The following is a 23,712-nucleotide window of genomic DNA, read 5'->3' as shown; positions in this document are numbered from 1 at the left end:
CAAATATTAAACTTGTCTTTGAATAATTTTCAATTTTTACAATGTTTTTTTTTGCAATATAAATGTGTATAAACTTATATATGAGCCGTTGATTTTGAAAGTGGGGCAAGTCCATATTATGTTATTTTTAGATAATTAATGGTTTGCGTTTGAACTGATTTAAAAATTTTAGTAAGCAATAATAGACTTATTTTAATTTTTTATATTATTTTTTTTATTTTTTATTCGCGTTATTTAATCAAAAGACTTTCAAAATCCATGATTTTATGAAAATGTTGATTTACTGTTTACTAAAGTTTAATTGTAATAAGAAAAATATAATAAATTATTTCTTTACTTTATGTATATGTTTATATTATATATTTATTATGAGAAATATATATGTAAATTATTGTAATTAATAATTAGAGTTTACTCTTACCTCTGATTAAATTTAACTAGCTTTTCTAAAGCTCATAAATTATTACGAGGTGAAAAACTTAATTGGGCTAGGTCATAGGTAACATCATAAAAGTGACTTATCTCCAATGTACCATGTACATGTATTTGTAGTGTTTTTTCTCCAGATTTTTTCGAGAAAAATGCATATTGATGATTTATTATTTCACAAGAAATCTTAATTGTTTCAAAATTAAATTTATAGTAATATATTTAAGTCATTTACAACCACTGAAATTTTGAAAACAATTTATGCTTTTAATTCCTTTTATTCACAGCTGCATTCAGAGCAGGTAGTAAAACAAAAGACAGGGATTTCCGATCAACACTCCGAAAACATTGTTTGATAATATAAGTTTTATGACCGACTTTAAGAATTGCGATCAGCAATCATTAAAAAAATAAGAATGCAAGGATCAATAGCTTAAGAATTATTATATTATTAAGTCATTGAAAAAGACTCGTTCTTTGGCTAAATGAAGCAAGACACAATATTTTCATATAAGTGTTATTAATAATGCAATAATTATGTACTCATGTGATTTAATAATCATTTAATATTATAAATACATACTGTATTAAACATATATTTGCTCATGTCATTTCTAGAAAAATGGAACTCATTGCGAAACGAGAAACATTATACAAGCCAAAGGGTAAATATCCTATATTTCTTTAACCATTGCTCATGATCCATCTTTCGGCTCGGTTGAGTAACTGCGATTATAAAAAGAAAACTTGGCAAGTAGCGCGCTTTTCCGAGAAAACCCAAACAGTGTCAGTTCAGCAAAACTAGACCATGGCGGTGGATGTGCCAGCTCTTCGTTGTAAAATGTTCATCGATCCCAACGCATGTTCGTTATCGTGATCATTAAAAATCATATAAACGCAATGTGCTATATTTATAATACAATAAGACCATTCAGAATCTTCATCGTACCTTTGCAAATAGCGGCCTGTTCGTCGTCGAAAACAACAATTGCGAAACAACACACGTGCGAGGAAAATTTGCGCAATCGCTTCTGGCTACAGAATCCATTTTAAGTTTTAACGTGCAATGTTTATAACGTACTTACTTCTGCATGTGTGCGCAGAGATAGTATTGGAATTTGCTACGTTGGCAACAAATTAATTCGATATGTTGGCAGCTATCATTTTGGTCAAAAAAGCAACACATCAATATTAAAATTAATTCGCTTTATTGGCAAGGTTTATATGGTATCAAATAAATTAAATAAAAAGACTTAAAAAAATTGATAACAATATGATTCGTTATATTGCCAAATAACGTATAAATGGCAATATGTTTTGATATATAATAATCAACGTCATGTATTATACAATGTATTTGGGTGAAATGTTTTCATACAGACAAATATGAAATAATTATTGTAATTCTACAGTATCCTTGTGTCCTCAATCGTGGATATAATATCGTTGGCAAGAGCTGTTAATGTTCTATTCTATCCGATCAAAGCTTACACATATAATGATAATATAAATAAGAATAATCATTGAAGTCGCTTTCGAATGCATTTATGGAGACGCAAAAGTAAAAGTTGCATGGATAACAAATTATCTAATAATAGAAAAGCTAGAATTGTTGCTCTTTGTTACATTTTGAATATGTTGTTAAATGCAGATAAAATATGCATCATATTCACATATAACGTTTTAGCGCTTTTAACAATCAAGTAATAAACATATACGGTCGTAATATGGCCGTCGATTGTACTCATTTATGATCATTTTTATCTTTGTAAAGAGGGATTGCTTATAATTTCAATTTAAATAGAAACATAGTATATATTATCAATATCAAAATTTATTCATGTGTCAATTTTTGATACCTATATTTGATTTTAGACATACATATGTATATCCAAGAGAATCTTGTTGAAATGTGACTGCTTATTTTTTTTTTTAACTTATTTACAGCAAACTCTTCTGATTTAATTAAATTAAATATACAATTACCAAAAAAATCCATTTACGCTCTTTTTGTTTACTTCTAAACATACGAACTTTCTGCTCAAATTCTCAATGCCCTGATTTATAAGGGTATAAGAATATTTTAATGTAGATACATAGTATTTATTATATACTATATTTGCTGTACCGTTTGCATTAATTTATATTGTACAACAAAATATTTGTATTAAGCAATAATTATTATTCAATTACGTTATTATTTGATATCGATGCTCAATTTAAAATTGAGCTTTCCGTTCCATAACAAGAGCATGTATCAACGTTTAAGCTAAATATATGTATACAATACCTACATAGCAATCATAGACAGTTTAAAACTAAAAATAAATAATAAAAAAAATCTAATACAATATTGTGATTATATACATTGAAGTCAAATGTGTTTCAAATGTCGAAATTGTTTTTTTCACCGTCAATATATTTCATGTTTTGACAGCATCGAATAACGACTTGATTCAATGGTAATTTTTTCCCCGCCATATGGGCGAGTTGAAAATTGACGTTAAACACACACGTAAACGTTGCGAAATTTGTGTTCGCGGACGAATATATAATATAATACATATGTGGAGAGCGAGAGAGAGAAAAAAATAAACATAATCGAAATTTTGACTGATGAATTGTGAATACGGCGAACAATACGGCGAGCATTTGAGGTCAGGAGGCAATTTGAATATCAACGCGCGCGTACTATTATTATATATGTAGGTGTGTGTGTGTATAAATATTACGTTTTTTTCTCTGAATTTCGGCGTTAATTCAATAGAATGAAAGATTGACGCTTATTGAGATTGAATAAATAAATAATGAATCAAATTAGTATTGTGATATCGCAAAAATACCGTGATCATCTTCGTAATAATCCTTCCTGTATGCTAATATGTTTTATTACTTCATTTTGATATGGCCTTTACTCGTCATTTTCTTTAATTATTTAAATGACATTGGTAAATTCATGTCATATTTAAATATTATTACATTCATAAATGAGTATTGTATTATCATAAAACATTTTTTTTATTTTGTCATTTTAAAACAGTCCCATTCTCGATATACCACCTGTCTCTATTACCACGAAAATTGCTCTGCATTTGTTACGAATCAATGCGTCGTCGCATCTTTGTGTCGAACAACCAGGTCCGCCAAAAGCGAACCCGGGCCCTGGGAAAATATTGATTCTGGACCACACGACAAAAAAAACATTTTATGTATTTTTACTGTAAGTGAGAATCAAATGAAGCATAGCTTAACCGAACTTTGGCCAATAAGATGGCGCAAAAAACAATTACCTCTTCTCAGAAATTATAAATTCACGCCAAAAGCAATAAAATCATGCCGTTGCCGTCTTAGTTGCTCAGTGTTGCCATATAGTGAATTTTCAATTCAGGTCAAAAGCAATAAAAGCGTTTATATTAAGACTTGTTACAACAATATTACGAGTGAAAATCGAATAAAGCACATCTAACCCAAATTTTGCCCAAAATGAGAGCGCAAAAACAATTATCATTTCTCAGAATTCAAAAATTTACGCCAAAGGCAATAAAATCGTTATTATATAAAATTACAAATAAACATTTTATTTATTTATAAATAATAATAGGGGAATTAATCGATTGCATCATTATAATTATATCTTTAGATATTATATTTAGGGAAATTATAATAAAATAAGATTATCGTTTTTGTGAAAAATATATAGAGCAATATTTATATTTATATTTTAATCAATTAATTCAAAGGCATTAAGAGCTTGTATAGTAAACGGAGTTGCATCTTTGTTTTGTATTGGTGTCGAGGCTTTAAACTTCAAGCTTTTAATTTTACATATTTTAGATATTTGTTTTACTTAACCCTCTGACCGCGGATGACACCTTTAGAAGTCATCAAGAAAATCGCCAGTATGCATTAGGCACCTAAACATGTCATGAACCTTTGAGCCTTGTATTTTTTTTGTATAATTTTAGGTTGAAAAGTACTTTAATTTATTGAAATAATATTTAAATAACTTATGGCATAAATAGGTGCTTCACCACATATTCGAAAATTTCTTAATGGCGAGCAAAAAATTAATATTATCACCTATACATTAAATTGTCTATAACAAACAGATGTATTATGTTTTTTTATATTATTAATTATATCATTTTGCGTCAGTAAATAAAATAAGCAATAATTTTAATTGTCATATTTATAATTTTTTTTATAATTAAAATTCGTTTTTATTTACGGGCGAATAAAAGCACACATGTACATGTTTTATGGCGAAGAAAACAACTCGTTTCGCATGTCGCCGTAATAGTCGGTTTTGATGTGAACGAACGATGGCCCAACGCCAAAAGTCTTATGTGCACACTACACGCGCAAAATATATTTTTAACACTTTGTCGAACTAAAAAAATATACGCACATGTACACAAGTGAAACGAGCAAAGAGTGCAAAAAAGATAATCAAACCGCGCGTCCACGAACACAATGATGGCTCTCCGTGTGGGCGTTTTCCATTATAAAAATGTCTTGGCAAAACTATAATAAATGAAAATTATTGTTTTTCTTCTTTGCGGAGTTTCTTGTGTTTTTTTGTTATCGTCCGATGATGACTAACGATAGATTTCTCAGCATTAGTGAGTAACGCAACGCGCGCGCTCAAGAAGAAAAAATTGCGGTTTCGATAAGATTTTCAGTAGCCACTATAGTATGGTCAACATATTAACAAGTTATGGTTTTACTTAGAAATTTATGTATAAGAATAATGAGCAGTACCGACATTCCAAAATCGTTTAATTCTAAACAAAATCTAAACCAGGATATGAATTCTGGTTATAACCACATGTAACGTTTTTTATTATAATTGTATTAAACAATTTCCGTACATTTATCAATCTATTTTTCCAATATTACCATTGAGTACTCTGATTCTCGGCGCTTTTGCGAGATTTTAACAACTTAATAAATTCCGGAATTCGTAATAATAGATTTAAAGTTATTTTATGTTATTTGAGTTATTTCTTTAACCAAATTTGCATTTTATTATTATTAATAAATCACTACCTTAATAAATTCATTACTTTATTAAAAAAAGTAAATATATTAGTTCTTCGTCTAATGAACAACATATTTTTGTATTATCTAGGAAAATACGCTTTTTAAACGTGATCAAATTTATGAGACTGGGTAATTTTTTTTGTTTTAATAAAATTAATAAATACTATACCACACATCGTCGAGACATCTCAATGACTTTTCACTAAAGAGAAAACAAAGCTACTGGAGGATTCAACCACCTGCACAATTTGTTATATTTTAGAGGTCAATCTTAAGACCATTTTAATCAAACGAAAAGAAAGATCAATTTGTCTCTAAAATAAGGCCCCACACAATTGTAGAGAGATTTTGTGACCATATAATTGCGTATTTAATTGGTAATATTGCACTGACCACCTAACAGCACAAAAGTACCGTTTATAAAACTGCTCTTTGTTTGGAAAGGACGCACGCTAAGCAATCCTGCCTATTCGACTGTTTACTCAAATATTCGTTCTTTTGTCATTGCATTCTTGGGTGGGTTTTTTCTGGTAGTGGTCCCAACATCTAGAACCGGTACAGGGTTTACCCCAAATAAATTATATATAAATAATATTTTAGAAGCTTAATTTTTGTGATTTAATAAATTGGACCGCAGTGGATTCAGTAAGAAAATTTTTTTTTCCGGTAAAAGTTAAAAGTGGAGACTTGAAATGAAATCGTATAACAATGTTAAATATATAACATCAATAACAAAAAAAATTGTCAGCCCTACAAAAAAAATTGTTAAAAAAAGTATAAAATAAATAATGAAGATAGTTTTAAAAATGTGGAGATTATTTAAGCCTACGCTGCTGGAAATGCGATTAAAATATTCGTTGCACATTATTAACGATTTTTTAGCGCGGGATCAGTGCCAATTCCTAAAAAATATGGATAGGCGAAAAATTAACTAGTTTGTGAAAATCCGAAATCTGTTTACATGTATGGACCGACGTTGAAAATCGTGAGAGGCCATAAAAAAAGAAAAGTAACCTTGAAAGTTCGTCGATGCGCGCTTTCCAAACGTTTTAAAGTAGACTATTAAAATAACGTTATTTTGCTACAACAGCCTATAAAAGTTGACGTTGTGACCAAAACTGTCAAAACTAACGAGCTTATACGCTGTTATAATTTTAAACGGTAATTGTACAAGTAATATTTTAGACGAGCGCAACTGTCACTCTGACATTTGATTGTTATTACTCAAAATTATAGTGCTGTAAAAATGTAAATTAAATTTTTCAATGGATGTAACTATTAGATGTACAAATTCAACACAATGTGAACGTTGTTCACTATTTTGCTCTTCCGTTCTAAAACAGAAATGTCTGTTTCCAACATCATTATTCATTTTGTCCAAGGTGTCAACACGCTCGCTTTAATATAATTTAAAATGTCTACGCCTTCATTATTATAATAGAGCTGTCTGTTATCCAAAAATCTGATCAGTCTAAAACTCGCAGGAAACAATAAAATTTATACATAATATATAATGTATTAATTTTACAATGCCGGATATTGCCACAAAGACGATTCTATAGACACTGAACCTCATAATTTTAAATATATTAATTGATCAATGAGTCAAACTTAAACTCGGATGCCGCAAATGCATTTGTATAACAGTTAATTATTTATTATTACTACAATTTAATTAGTAATTTTCTTTTAGTACCAGTAGCAAGTAACTTGTAATAAAAGTAAATATGTATGTTCTTTACATCTATATTGAGAGTTTTGTATCTTTCGGGTTCTGAGGTCGAAAAAGTTAGTAACAGTTTTTTTTATGAACGTACATACATACACAAATAATTACATATAAAGAAAAATGGCGCGTCAAGTTGCATTATTGTCGGCTGTGATTTCATGGAACAACTAAAATCTGTCGTGATTTGTTGAGTGATGCTTTCTGGATGATAGTAATTTGTCAATCCCAGATAAAATAGTTAGAAATAACTAAATATTTTTACCGTAATAAATTGATGTAAGTATTTCTGAGTAAATAATAAAATAAAATACTGGAAATTTTATCATCAAATCATTTAAAATAGCTTTAGAAAATATATTGGGCATGACATAGATGCCTTTGTACATCTAAATGTTACTGGTGGTAATTTAAAAATATAGCTACATGTTTTTATGCCAGTTACACGTTTTGAAAAATGAGAATTCTCCTTTTGAAATTTATATAATATGTATGTAAGTATTAGAAGCAGATGTTTAAATTTGACATTATAAATAAATGGATATCCATTTTGGTTAAATTGATTACTTATCTGTACAAATCGTTTTGTGCATTTGGAGATTACGCATTACAAATGGCTTTTAGATATGTGTCTATAAAAACCCCTTTTACAAGACACGCATGTGAATATTGCCTACATTTTATAATATTCCTCTGCGGCCATTATTTATGCGCATAATTCGACACACAGCTGCTAGACGAATGATAAATTGATCATGACATGACTCAACGACCTCTTAAAGAGTTTTTTTAGTACTCGTGAAAATTATATCGAATTTTGTATCTCAAAATATTTGTACTAATTTTTTTAAATATTTTTTATAAGACCCAATTTTTCAGTTTACAATTACATAAAGCAAAAGGGGCAGTTATCGAACATTATTACGAGAGCAAATAATAAAGAATCTGTCTTGTCCACTTGCCAAGCGGATGAGTGGACACACGCGCTAAAAACGAGTGCCCGTGCCACGCGAAAAATTAGCAACACCCATGGAGGAAACGGATAGACAATAATAGACGGATTAGTCACCTAGCTCTGGGGATTCCGGTGACCGTGTGTGTGCTAGTTCGACCGGAAAAATTCGAGGGTCCCTAACGACCCCCACAAGTGGGGAAGAAACGAGCGAATATTATCATTGCGTCACGGATTGTTATCTCAATTTTCGGGTAATTTTACGGCTACGTAATAATCTACGTTTTACGTCATAAGCAGAGCAGTGTTGAACTTATTTTTTTTTTCAAACATATTGTATTGTGATATTCATCTTTTTATTTATAATTTTTTTATTATTTATGTTATTTAAATTAACGAGTATTTGATTAGTAGGAGAAATCAACACGTGTTAAACAAAAACCATACACCGTATTTCATAACAAAGAGAGAGAGATCTCGTGAGTAAACAATTGCGTTAATAATTAGAAACACCCGTCCCAAGACGGTAATCATCCAGTACCATCCAGTACTATCGAAAAAAATACTCTAAAAATGCTTAGAAAGGACGCGCGCTAGGCAGTACATTCTATCCTGCGCCTGCGCATAATATTTATTATACTTTTTGGTTAATGAACCCCCGGAGTGACCATCTGAACAATTTCTATTAAAAACCATAACAACAGTTTGTGAATGTGTCCAAGAAACGATGCAATTGACCCGCAAAGATCCTCATCTTAGATTCGCCAGAGCTGTCTCGAACCAGCATTATAAAAGACATGACACTTAGTCGTAGAAGGGATGAGAGACGCGGTAAGAGATGCACTAGGTGAGACGCCACAGAGTCACAGCAGCAGAGACGAGCTAAAAAACGCTTCATCAACGGATCGTTGAAAGAGCGTCGTAAAAACACGACAATTCCAGCCGCTCTACCGAAATCACAGCCGACAATAATACAACTCGACACTCCAGCAAAGGCTCTCCAACTACAAAGACCCGCCGTTTCAACTCCACTGGCTGATAGTGACATCCACAATACATTGCTTTATATATTTATTTATTTTATTAATTTATTTAGCTTAATAGCTAATCTTTACATCTAACAAATTTAGTAAACATATATAAAAATATATAAAAAATACATAACAGAAAGAAAAAATGAAAAAATACAATAATAAAGTCTTAATATTATAATTTATTTCTATATGTACGAAGGTGTTTTTTTATTCCATTTATGAAACCCGTTATATTTTTGCTGTTTCGGATTTCTCTTGGAAGACTATTATATAAATCAAAACCTCCGTACATAATTCCCCTAGCCGTACTCGTTTTCTTATACTTAATTTTCTTTAAATTTTCTCTATTTCTAGTATTATATTTATGTACATCTTTATTTCTTATTAAATACTTATTAAAATATTCTAGTAACATATTATTTTCTAACTTATATATAAATACTAAAACATTCATACTCAATATTTCTTGAACATTCAACCATTCTAATCTATCAATCATACTTTTACAATTAGTTAATCTATTTTTATTTAAGATTACTCTCATTGCCCTATTTTGTAATTTTTGCAACATTTGTTTATCTAATTTATTTAACATATTTAATAGTGTTGCACAATAATTAAAATGGGGCAATATTATACTATTGTAAATTATTTTTTTTGTATTTATACTTAATATATTTCTTAATCTAGATAATAAACCTATTTTTCTACTAATTTTTTTTAATATGTAATTACAATGTTCTTTAAAATTTAATTTTGTATCAACAATTACTCCTAAATATTTTATATTATCCACTATTTCTATACTAGAGTTATTTATTACTATTTTGGTACTATTATCTAACACATTTTTATAATTAATAAACATACATTTAGTTTTATTCTCATTTAATTTAAGTACATTATTCTTTAACCATATTTCTAATATACTTAATTCATTATTTAAATTATTTACAATTTCTTTAATGTTATCACCTATGCAATAAATTAATGTGTCATCCGCAAATAGATGAATTTTACATTTTTTCACGTTATTAACTATATCATTAATATACAAAACAAATAACAATGGTCCCAATTTAGACCCTTGTGGTACTCCATAAGACACTAATTTCTCTTCAGAATATACATTATTTATTTTAACTTTTTGTTTTCTTTTATATAAGTAATTATTAAACCATCTTAAAACTATATCACTTATACCTATACTCTCCAATTTCTTTAACATTATTTTTCTGTCTATTGTTTCGAAGGCTCTCTTGAAATCCAAGATCACTGCTCCAATGATTTTGTTTGTATCCTTAGCCAATAGCCAATCATTTATCACTACTTGTAATGCAGTTTCAGTGGAATGCTTTTCTCTGAATCCCGATTGTTGTTCACATATTATGTTTTGAGAAGTAATAAATTCCTTTAATTGTTTGATTACTACTTCTATGTTTATAAAATAAACTGTTAACAGGTTTTCCGTCTATTTTGACTAGTCCTCAAACTATGAACGATTAGTTGCTAATACGAAAATTTAGGATTTATTTACGAATTATAAAGAAGTATTATATTTGGCAAAATATAGCAATAATTACAAGTAAAGAGAAAGAGAGCTATTAAAAACATCTATCGTTACCGATGAGTAGATCTGTTACTGATAAGTATAACAGAAAATATTAATCACCCACTGTAGTGCAAAGTTTAAGATTTTACTAATCAAGGTTTTGCTAAGCTAATGGCCTATTTGTTCATATATTGCTACTATAAATTATATGTTTATAGAATAAATGCTACAGAATTGTATCGTTGCCGTTTAAAAATCAACGGAGAGTCACAATTTTTATCAACATTTTTTAAATTACTCTACATGATTATAGTTAAATTACATACATATATTATTTATACAAATATGTAGTATAAGCAGATTTAATATATATGTAATATATACATAAATACATACGTTAATGTATGTATTTATTTTATTGAGTTGGCAACCTTGATTGTTATCTCGATCAAGAGATATTAAATAAAGCAATGTATTAAAACGATATGCACATTTTATCGCAAAAGTCAAGGTTCAATTGTGTTTTTTTCCACAACGAAAACAAACACATATTATCAATCGTATTCAATTTTGCATGTCTCGGAACGTGCTGAATTTTATTAATCAGTTTCCAGAAGCAATTTAGATAGATGCTAGGTATAATGTGCTTCATTGTCAATTTCCTGACTATTATATTTCGCTCCTACACATCCAAAAGTGTGTGTATAGTACGACGCATGCATACGCAAAGCGAGCTGTAAATTTACATTTTGTCGTGAAGGAAAGCCATGTACAAATTTAATTATGGCGTATAAATTACGTTGACGCCAAATTCGCAGCGTCAGTGGCGCCATGCAACCCTAGACTATTTTTCATCTCTCCATCTCTCGTTTAATATATTAAAACTTTTTTATATTATACAACATATATATTCGTCTTATACCATATTTTTTATTCTAATCAAAAGTTTTCCACCATGTGTAAGTATCATATATTATGCTTCCAAAGACAGATTTTAGTTTGCTTTAGATTGTAATATTTAGCTCTGATGAACTACATCAGACTAAAAAAAACTAGAAAATCCTAATCTGAGACTCGATCGAAGTAATTATAATCATTAACTCCGTTCTACAAGACACGACAAGAATTAAAAAAATCGTGTATCCACGTCCTTCAAGGCATAATCAATTACTCAATTATACTTTACTAAAAATAAAATTAGGTTTTAATTTATTTTTTTAATTATTATAAGTAATAAGTTAACATTGTTTACTTTGAAATACATGTAAGTTTTACTGGGTGAGTATATTCTATAATAACCTTCTGGGTTATAGTAAGTTTTATTTATTTATTAATTTTATTTAATTAAGAATGTTATTTCTATAATTAAAAATAAACGCGTGATTTGAAACGATTTTTAATCGGCCATACACCGCAACGCCGACCGACTAGTCTAAAGAGACAGACCGATAAATTAGACTCGCGATTTATATAAGGAACAGTGCTCCTTCCGTCTAATTTTTGCATGTGTGCTAATAGGAAAAACCAATCAGAAAATACATTCATACAATTTATACGTACTAGAAATAAAATATAATATTTTTCAATAAGCTTGGAGCAATATATTATATTAGATTTTTTTACTCTCCGTTTTATTAAAAGTTAAAAAAAAACACCATAGAAAGATCCTAATAATATACTAACTGTAATTATATAAACATTGACTATTATAACAAAAATATCCTCCATTTGAGTGTATGGAATTAAATCATTTAAATTGTTCTTTATAGAATTAAATCATTTGGACTGTTACACTTGTATGGAATTTAGACTGTTCGTATGAAATTAAATTATTTAAACTATTTCAACACTTAGAAGGGTATTGAATTACAATTTAACTCGCCCTCGACTTTTCAACGTTCGACTTCAACACAACATTCGACACAATTTGCTATTTCGCACATTTAAAAAAAAAATTTTAAACATAAGTGAGAAACGGAAAAACTTCAGTGTTGATACGAACAAAAAGAAATCAAGGACTCATAAACTTCACACGATTCGAGACAAAGATGGAAATTATAAAACGTTCTGATAGCGGTGAATCTTTTGCTTCAATCGGACGTTTGTATGATACAAACAGGTCTACGATATGTTCAATTTTGCAAAATAAAAATATAATTAAAGAATACGTTCAAAATTGTGAATATTAAAGATATATTTCCACAATCTTTAAGGATATGTTTCCAAAAAAACATGGATGAAATGGAAAAATCTTTGTCATCATGGATCGATAACTAATATCAAAAAGATGACCCTCTGAGTATTTCAATTATTCAAGCAAAAGCTCTTAGTTTGCACAAAGATTGTAAGGATAGATTAAAAAAAATAAACACGATTTTTCAAGCAAGTAACGGTTGGTTTTACAATTTTAAAATGAGGTATTCTTTTCATAATAGTACATTTACTGGAGAATTGGCTGATGCGGATAAAGATGCTGCAAAAGAATTTATTTCTTAATTATCCAAAATTATTGAAGATGGAGAATATTCCTCTAGCCAAATATTTATTGTAGATGAGACAGGTTTATTTTGGAAAACTCTTTAACAATGAAAAATATGAATGAAGCCTTCACGCATCTTGACAAATTTTTAAATATTATGGAAGATTGTGATCCCAATGGAGAACGCATATCACAAGTGCGTAGGGCGAACAATAAAGACATAGCATGTTATAAAATACTATACGAAGAAAAGAAAAAGAATAATGGAAAACAGTTAACTCTTGATAGCTTTTCAAAGAAAACACCCTCAAACCCCACTTAAACATGTCTCTTAAATGCCTCTTAAACATTTTATATTTACTTGATAAATAAATATTTTAAGATACACACAATTTCAAATTTTTTTACTTCCCTCTACTTTCAAACATTCAACATTCGCACGCATTTTCAGGAACCAATTATGTGCGAAAATCGAGGGCCGCCTGTATTACTTCAATTTATTTTCCATGTGGATACATTACATTTTTCGTGGAAACAAAATCAACGCATTTCGTCAACCAATACTCAAAACCAGCATTTTAGTTTATTTGTAAATATTTTTTTAAATTAGAAATAAAACAAATTTCATCTTATGCGACCCACAGCTTGAAAACCACTGATGAAATAATTTCAACATTTGTACCAATACAATTCAGAATATTTGCTAGATTTTTGTTTTTTAATTATTTTTAATTCAAAAGTTATAATTTTTGTTGTTATATCTCTGTGTTGCGCACAGTTCTCGCGAAACATTTCTGCACATCAATGACCCGTCGGCAAAGTGTTAAAACAAAATGCAAAATAAATTAATCAACCCTTGATATATCTTAAAAGCATCTTATGGAATTTATTTTTAGCTTATCAGCAACAACTAAGTGGTATTATATACTGCAAAAAAATATATGTAATATTTAAATTACTTAGACGGTTATGTATTTGGTACTAATACTCTGTTACTACAAATATAAGATAACTCAATCCTTATGTTGATTAAACATGAAAATATTTTTTTTAATTTTATAAAAAAAACTATTTTGTAAAAAAACAGTATTTTTTTATAAGTTAATCATTTTTGCTATTATTATTTAACAATTATTTCTATATAAACTAAAATGCTGTATTTTGCTAGCATATATTTTTTTATAATTAGCTTAATAATTTTGACATTACCTTGTGCCACAAAGATTGGCAGATTTATTTTTTACTATTTTTTATTTTTCAATCTATCTAAGAACAATTAGCAATTATTATAATTTATTACGTTTTGCATTTCCTAATGTTTTCATTTTCTCGAGAAATATGAAATTACTCTAAATTTCTCGAGAATTCTTTAAAAATGTGGACATATAAAAAAATACCGCGTGCAGAATATTTATTTATATATAAAGAATCTTTGGGTCAAGCAATTTGAGTCAATATTAATGTATTTAAATTATATCATTGTTAATAATTAAAAAATAAACACAACAAAGAATAGTAAAACATTTACTAAAACATACTAATACATCATTTTTACATTATTAATGTATTTTAAATTATTTTATATTACATTATTATTAATTTTCTGACTAAAATAACTAATTAACGGTCACTTTTTCCCTCGTATTTTCCCTAGTATTTTCCCTCATATTTTGCAAAAAATATAACAACATCTTATCGTATGATTATTATAGTATAGCATTTATATAAAAAAACATTTGATTCTTATTTAATTTAGCTGGCGAACGAATCGTTGCCAAAGATTTAATTCTCACATCACTATTTTTATTTTTTTATCTTAGGATTTTATTCACTTAGATGTATGCATTTAAATAGGAGTTTAATTAAAAAAAACTGATAAATCGAGTCATATGAGGGTTAAGCGGAATATTCATTATCAAAAATCAATTTTTAAAAATCGTTAAATGATCACATAAAAATGAAGGCTCGCCCTGATTATATTTAAAAATATTTCAAAGATTTATTTAATTGAAAATGAATATTAGAAAATTCAGCAAAAGTAAGTAGATCTTATTGTAGACATTTTTTTAATTAAAAACATAGATATATATATAAAAAAAATGCCGAAATTTCAAAGCATGCACACCACATGTCAAATACAAACACGCAACGCCGACTTTCACACGAAATCGAAAGCTCATACATTCGAAGAAAAAATATTGAAATGTGCCTGTGCCATTGTGGTACATGGCACAAATCAACTCAATGTGAAACTGTGTCACTAGGCACTTAAATATCACTATATATTATTTATTAAGTTTCCAACTATTCTAATAAATAAATAATATATCTTAGCAATCAAAACGGTTATAATGAGCCTCGCCTAGAAATACCGCTTAAGAGCTGATTAAATTGAATCTTTTATTACTATTTTTATTATAGATACTACACGTGCTAAATTTGCCGAATAAGCAAACATTGCCTGGATTCGGCGTCACTTAAATACACACAATACGCAAGGCGTATATAAATTGATAACGGACACTCCTTGCTTGTGGAAACACCGCAATTATCGACGCCCAAATGGAATAACATTATTATCCATTGTCGTTTATTAAATTATACGTATGTACTCTGTTTAACACGCTGCGGATGTTATACTATATACAACCGCGTAGTGTTTATCCTTCTGAGGATTCGCTAATCAATCAAACCGCGACACAATAGCGCTTTATAAAAGCAGGTCAAGTGTTTTTTTAATACTGTAAATGTCAAGAACATTATACTACAACTTTGCATAATGCAATAAATGGGCATACCGTACAAAGAAACAAATTTCTTAAGTATTCCGAATAGGTATAACGTATTGTATTCGCAGATAGTTTGTTCAGATACTATCAGTAATCGTGCGGCCTTACTTTAGTGTTTAACAAGAGATTTTTTAAATACTTTAAAAGTATTCATTATATAATAATTACATGCTATTAAAATTGTAATTTATTTGGTTATAATAAGCACTTTGAAGTTTTAAAAATATTGAATAATCATTATGTCAATCTGACGCTGAATTTTATGTTTCTAACAAAATCGCCCAAATTATTTTTGATGATATTTAAAATAACACAGAAACACTTAACTCAATACAAAGAAGAAAAAACTGATTTTTTTCTGTAAATGGTTTGCAAGATATGGGAATTTAAAATAAGATCGTTTTTGGACCAATTTTAATTTATTTATTTTTATAAATTTTATAGTTTTGATAATGTAACTAATCATATTATCATAAAATAATACAGTATTTAAGAATATTTTATTAAAACCACAATATAAATTGTTTACGTTCATAATAAACAAACGTCTCCTTTAAAAGTTTATACATTTATGGTTTTCCTTATTAAATAAATAATAAAAGGTCAAGAAATAAATAAACACTAAACGCATTCAAAACAGCTAATAGTGGAACCGCAGTATATTATACTTTGGGTATGACTTTTTAAGACTTTATTTTAGTGATTTTATTTAATCTTTACCAGTCTGCAAAATTTGGAAAATAAAATTTTACTTTTTATATTGTATTTACTTTCATGTAATAATCAGATAATAAAAAATAATATTCACATATTTAATAAAATAATGACCATCGTGACCTGACAAGTTAACCTAATGCGTCACGATTGCGAAAAATATAAAATATATTACAATTTTAAAATACATATAAATATATCCATATATACGTATGCATACATACAAAAAACACGAAAACCAGATAAAATAACAGACACAAATCACCTAAACAGGTGTGCATTATCCCACACGAATTGAACCAAAACCCCAAAACCAAAATGTCAATATCTCTATGCACAGTATTAAACAGACGAACGGCCTTTGGCAAGTGTTCCAGCTCTAGACTTTACAGGCTAGAACAGTGGATGCGATCGAAAACTATTTATAACCACCTTCCAGAGCCCACATTTGGAGCTGCTATACCGAAGGATTGTCTACAATGCTTTTAAGCAATTTACAGAAGTGTTTAATTATATAAACACTTCTGCGAGTTGACAAAGAAACGTATCCAAGCGCTCCCAAAATAAAAGCACTCTGAAACAAGAACGGATAATACCCGTATGCCTTCAAGTATAAATATCGAAGGAATTTACGCTGTACTTTTTCCAGCTTCAATTCATTACATTGAATCACTACGCCTGGAATCCAAATGATAGAGCTAGTTTCTAGTATGCTGCGGACTAGAGCATCATAAAGAGTGTGCAGGGATCCAATCAACTTAATCAATAATTACAAAATAAAATTTATTATTTTCTATTTATAGTAAAAATATAATATACTATTAAGTCTTTGTCTTTAAGGATATAGCTAAAATACTTTTTAAGACGGATAAATTAATTTTAATACTTTTCTTTTAGATTTAATAACAGTGGACGTTTAAATTCTAGCAACAGTTAGTTTTTATTTTAATATCATATTTACAAGAGTAAAGGTTTCAGATACTTGAAATGTTTCATATTTTATAGAATGCAGTCGCTTTCCTCAATCAATATAGATAATGAAATGATAATTTGTGGAATTTTAATGTTCGTTTATCAAATCGAAAAGGGGAATACCATGATAAAATTAACCATATCTATATTAAATTGTAAAACAAATTATATTTCAATATCTAATAAGAAAATCACATATTGTTCTACATACATATACATATGTATAAACACTGACTAACAGATCTTTCTCTCCATAAGTTTTACCTATATTCTGCACTATATTATTGTGATATATAATATACGACAATACATTATAAATAGTATTAATATAACTTTTATACACTCTTAATATTTGCTTAAATCAATATTCATATCCTGATCATAATCCCATAACATAAACATCATTGACCTTATATGTATATATTTACAAATGTGTCATTAGAATCGATAGCAGATCAGTTTTATTTTTTCTTTACAATGTTTATATATTGTATTTTCATAAACAATTACATATTGGCCGTCTGTATATTAGTGAAATATCGACGTTTTACATTGTTTATAATATTTTATTGTCATGTCTGTAACATTATATAGCTGCATGGTGGTTGAAACGTGTCATTTAGCATTTTCGCCGACAAAGGATAATGCTCTTGTTTAAACATACCATATTGGGTTCGAGTTAACAACAGAGATCAACACAGAAAGAGCGGTTTCTTTATCTAATGTCACGTAGTGTTTGCTTATGAATGTTTTTATCTTTTCGCGTTTACTCCAAATAAGTACATATAAAAGTGTTACTATGTAATATATATTGATAATAAAATGATCTGAGTGCATTGTTACACGTAATCGAGCACCTATGATTAATACAGTGCAGTTATGAGTGATGATTAATAATCTATGCGCACATTTAAATTATTTTATTTATAAAATGAATATTAACTATTCAAGATTTTACGAAATACGGTACGTGAAAGTCGGTATTGTTTACTTCAAAAACAGTTGACAAGTTTCTATGTACATTACGATAAGGATTTACTGGAAGTATTTATTTTGCAACTAAATTATGGTTTTTGCCTTGAGAGTTATCAGAATGGTAAACCATTAAAAAATATGCAATATGTTCATATCTAAAAACACATATATTTATAGAGCCTTTTCTTATTTATAAAGTAGTTTAGGTAGCAAATTGTGTGCACCTTTATTATATGCTCACTATAAAGACGCCGAAAGATAATAGGGTGCTAAATTATAAAAGTTATGTATTAACAATCATTGTCATTCAAACGCGCCTGGGTTTGACATCACGTTGTCAGCCTTCACACAAAATACGAATCGTGTAAAATACTCATGTCATTACATTTAAATAATACAGTCCGATGCAAATTGGTCGGAATAGTGCATGTCGGCTCTTTGATCACGATCGAGTGTTATGTGTTTAGCGGGCGTTTACGTTACTGCAATTATAATTACGTATTCAATATTTGCGATCATGATCTATTTTTGGCGAGATCTTGTCGTGTTTACAATACGTCGGCGGACACGCACCATTTTTTTATTTTTCACTTTTTTGCAAACAGAGCCTTTGATCGCTAACGCCGCCGCCTTGCATGTTATTTATATGTAGAACGGTGGCGTCGCGTGGGGCTGCTAGGTAGGGCGAGCCTAAAAGGTTGGCCATTCTATTGTATATAATTTATGTATGCTTTAAATTTCAACAAACTAACATAAAGCGGTTTATTCCATGTGCAACTTATAATGAATAATATTCACTAACCGTGTAAAATACCAGTTGGAGTTCCACAGGGAAGATTTTTCGGGCCGTTTCTCTCTATCTTATATACGGACGATATCCTGAAATTAAAAAAATTCACGTTTATCTATGTATATATGTAACATTTTAACTTTAAAAAATATTTTGAGAGGTAGAAAAATAAAATTAACTAGAATAAAACAGAGTCAATTATATTTACGAAACGTAGATAACCTTTGCCACCGCCTCTTCAGAGTAAACAGGATGGTAAGGTATAATGAAAATTTAGCGTTAAGTGCCTGGGTTTATATCGAGACTCGAGCTAAACTTTGGAACTCGATACAAACGCTCTAATAAAGACATAAAAATAAAATATAATATACTTTTTAACTCATAAGCAACTAATGTCAACAATTGAAAAATATTGTCTTTTTATACCGAAAAAGTAAAAAAATATTTTGCGTAACTAATATAATACATTAGAATATACGATAGAAACAACCTTAAGTTTAAATATAAACACAAGCTGTCAAAGCGTATATTATTTTAGTGACAAAATAACACATATCATTAGTTTCAGATAGTATTTCGCATTTCTCAGAAATGAGTAATCGATTCCAATTTTTCGAGAATTCTCGAAAAATTTTCACACATTAAAAAATATATGTAATATAAAGTTTATATTTATTTTATTACAGCATATATTTTTATTCACGGAAAATCTCTTTGCTGATTTAATTAATAATAATTTAGGTCAGAATTTATACATGTAATTTATACTATAGTTAATAATTACAATATAAATGCAAATAATAGTAAAACATGTACATAATCATTATATTATTAAATTCTTATATTATTTATAATATTTATATTCTAACTAAAATTTTAATGCCTGTTCAACTACCGGTCACATTCATCAAATGATATTTTTCAAAAACTTGTTTCATTGTTAGCGAACGAATTTTTGCAAAAGACTAAAGTCTTTGAAAAAATATTTAGAAACGAAATGTTTGCTAATCGTAATTCATAAAACTTACATTGGAAAACAATGTTTTAGGGATCTCTGTCTCTATTCGTACTACCTGCTCTGAATGCAACTGTAAATTTGGCGAAATAAAACAAAAAATTGTCTTCAAAATTGTAGCGGTATATTCGAATAAATTTAATTTTTAACACAAAAACATTTTATGAATATTCTAGAAAAACTTTTAGAAATGGGAAACCATAATTTTACATTTTTCTCGAGAAATATTTTTTTTATAAAAACACTTATATATGCTAATAATATAATAAAGTTTTTTTATTATATAATTAAAGTTGTAATGAACAAATTTTACCATTCTATTATATTCATATACATTTTAAAGATAATATATTCTTAATGTGCTTCATTTTATCAATTGTTTTTTTTCTTTTATAATTTTATTATAATTATTATTATTTTTTTTAAATTTATTTAGCTTATTAGCTAATTTTTACATCAAATAAATCTTAACTCAACGTATATATATAATATATAACATATACAAAAAAGACTTAATATTGTAATTTATTTCTTAATACACGAAGGTGTTTTTTTTATTTCATTTAGAAAACCAATTATAGTTTTATTTTTACGAATTGTCCTAGGAATATTATTATATAAATTAACACCTCCGTACATAATTACCCTAGCCGTACTCGTTTTCTAATACCTAGCTATCCTTAAATTGTCTCTTTTTCTAGTATTCAATTTATGTACATCTTAATTTCTTATTGAAATACCATTCCAATCTATCAATTATACATCTACAACTAGTAAATCTATTTTTATTTAAGACTATTCACATTGCCCTATTTTGTAATTTTTACAAAATTTTTGATGTAAAAATTTGTTATAATAACATCTTATATAAATAACTATTCTTTGCTTTTTGCCTAAATAAATAAATGGAAATATAATGTAGATAACCAGATTTTAAATTGTATATGAAATTATTAAACACATTATTATAATATAGATATTTTAAATAGAAATCCTTGAATAATCATTTAATTAAAGACATTGGAACTGGAAGGTTGTTAACAAATCACAAAAAATATCTGTTGTCTTCATATATGTACATATGTATATATTTATTTACATTTACTATAATCGGCAAAAAATATGAAAGCTAGGTACTTTTACGCTTTTTCTATTGCTTGCATCAATAAAGTAATAAAAAATTATAAGCACGTATTTTTAATAAAATATTTATTCAAGTAATTAGTTTAACTTTATTTTCTGTTATTAAAATGAATAATACGTAGATGAAAGTAGATCAACAATTTTTACGAAAATTGTTACATTAGTAATAGTAATGTAATTCTTCTAAGAATAGTCAATTTAAATTATTGTCAATGATTGAATAGCTAATGAATTCTAAAATGTATAACACAACGGCTCTTAAGTCTAATAAAATGATTTAACGTTAATACCGCACTAGAGAGCGATAATCGAAAGGTCACGAGTACCCCGCGGTGACAAAGGACCTCAAATTAAATATTTACACGCACTGGGACGCCCTAGAATTTTGCTTTGCGATGTTATTATAATGACTGAATTACATACGGAGGTGTTGAAGCCATATAATTTAGGTGCATTAAAAACGCGACTAATTTTCCGTAATAAAGTTTTATGCGCATTGTCTGTCTCCGTTCGAATTTGGAGTCGTTTGTAACGAATTTGTGTTTTCGGTACTACATCTATGCATTTAGCTTGTAAAAAATATGTGTATGTGTGTAATGTCATACGCCCATAAAGCGTTTAACTTTATTGGAGGCGTTTAATTCGGGTCAAGGCGCACTAGAGCCACGCCATGACCCCAAAGGTTAACTGTTGCTTCGTGCATGTCCGGTCTGTACACATATTTTATGTTTATAATATTATATATGTGATATTTATGCGATTTTTCAATCATCGCCATTAGCATAAACGAATATGAAAAATAACGTAAGGTTAAGGTTTCGACACGCTCGAGATTAACCCTCTATAAACCATTTTATTACATTGAATATATATCCATTATAAATATATACATATATAATTTAAAATAATTAGTACTGATATAGTATAGTTTTATAAATATTATATTATATTTCTATTTAAAAACATTTTTTTTACATATAATTCAGTTTTTTGCTATATTTATTTTCTGATGAGTCATGAGTCTTATCAGCTTATCGCAGTTTAAATTTAGTGCTAATGGCAAAATCTAAAACTTCGCAATTGTCTGACGTAAATTCAGGTGTAAATGATAAAGTTGTTATTTTAACAAAATAATATGGAAGCTTATATCGTAAACTTCTCGAAAATAATCATTATAAAAATATTTTTAGAACTGTAAAATTATTAGGAATATAAAATAAAATATAGGATGCTACAGGAAATAAATGAAGTCGGGTAACAGTCGCATAAATATATTAATTTGTGCATTATATTATATTAGATGTAGTATATTCATACAAATATAAAGCTTATATATTCAAATAGTCAGCAACTGTTTGTGTATCAGTAGCAATTAATTAGTGCTCTTACTATGGAATGGATTACAATTACAACATAGTGGTTTTCCCATTAACGTCTACAATATATTATATATTATCTGAGCAAAGTAAAATTTTGTAAAGTCTCTGTTAAAAACATATAAATATCCCATTACCTTTCGTACTATAAATATTGAATACATCGAATGTTATGCCGTTTCAAATTTGTACAGATGCACCCTGAGAAAAATATGGTCAATTCATTTCCCTTTTCCATTTATCTTATTCTACCCCATTTGGGCTAAATTTTGTCAACAATCTTACTTTTTAAAGACATTTATTTCCTATTTGAAAACATAGTACGTATTTCAAAAGCACTTATGTTTATATGGAATATTATATGGAATACATTTTCACTAGTAGATGTATATTTTTTCCAGTGAAAATATAAATTATGTTCCAGTAAAATTATATGTTACAGCGAATGTGTATTTTTTGGCGTTAAGTCCAAATACATTTTCACCAGTAGATATATGTCGCGAATGTAAAATGTCTATGAAGCTCAATTTGACAGTTGCGAAACGTTCATTTGCTGTTCAAATCCAAACCTAACCTAATAAAAATTCTAAACATAATTATAGTTTTAGAAATTTCATTAGGTCAAGTGCAAAATACAAACTAAGCCTACTCATCTCGCAGGGGAAAATAAGCGGAAGAATAAGTACAGACAGAAATCGCATCTCACATATTGCTCTATAGTTT

At 28.3% G+C, this 23,712-nt stretch overlaps 1 long non-coding RNA gene across 1 annotated transcript in view; it reads right to left on the bottom strand.

The window, feature by feature from the left end:
• LOC148229725 (uncharacterized) overlaps positions 1-23,712 on the bottom strand; it is an 81,262-nt gene that overhangs the window by 26,957 nt on the left and 30,593 nt on the right. The window contains exon 3 of the long non-coding RNA XR_015811425.1: positions 19,468-19,544. This is a non-coding gene — a long non-coding RNA (uncharacterized LOC148229725). The remainder of the gene's footprint in view (positions 1-19,467; positions 19,545-23,712) is intronic.

Source organism: Plectrocnemia conspersa, unplaced genomic scaffold (assembly GCF_051122295.1).
Source record: "Plectrocnemia conspersa isolate PC_06_02 unplaced genomic scaffold, ASM5112229v1 ptg000011l, whole genome shotgun sequence".
NCBI classification, from domain to species: Eukaryota; Metazoa; Arthropoda; class Insecta; order Trichoptera; family Polycentropodidae; genus Plectrocnemia; species Plectrocnemia conspersa.
This window is presented reverse-complemented; position numbering and strand designations above follow the sequence as displayed.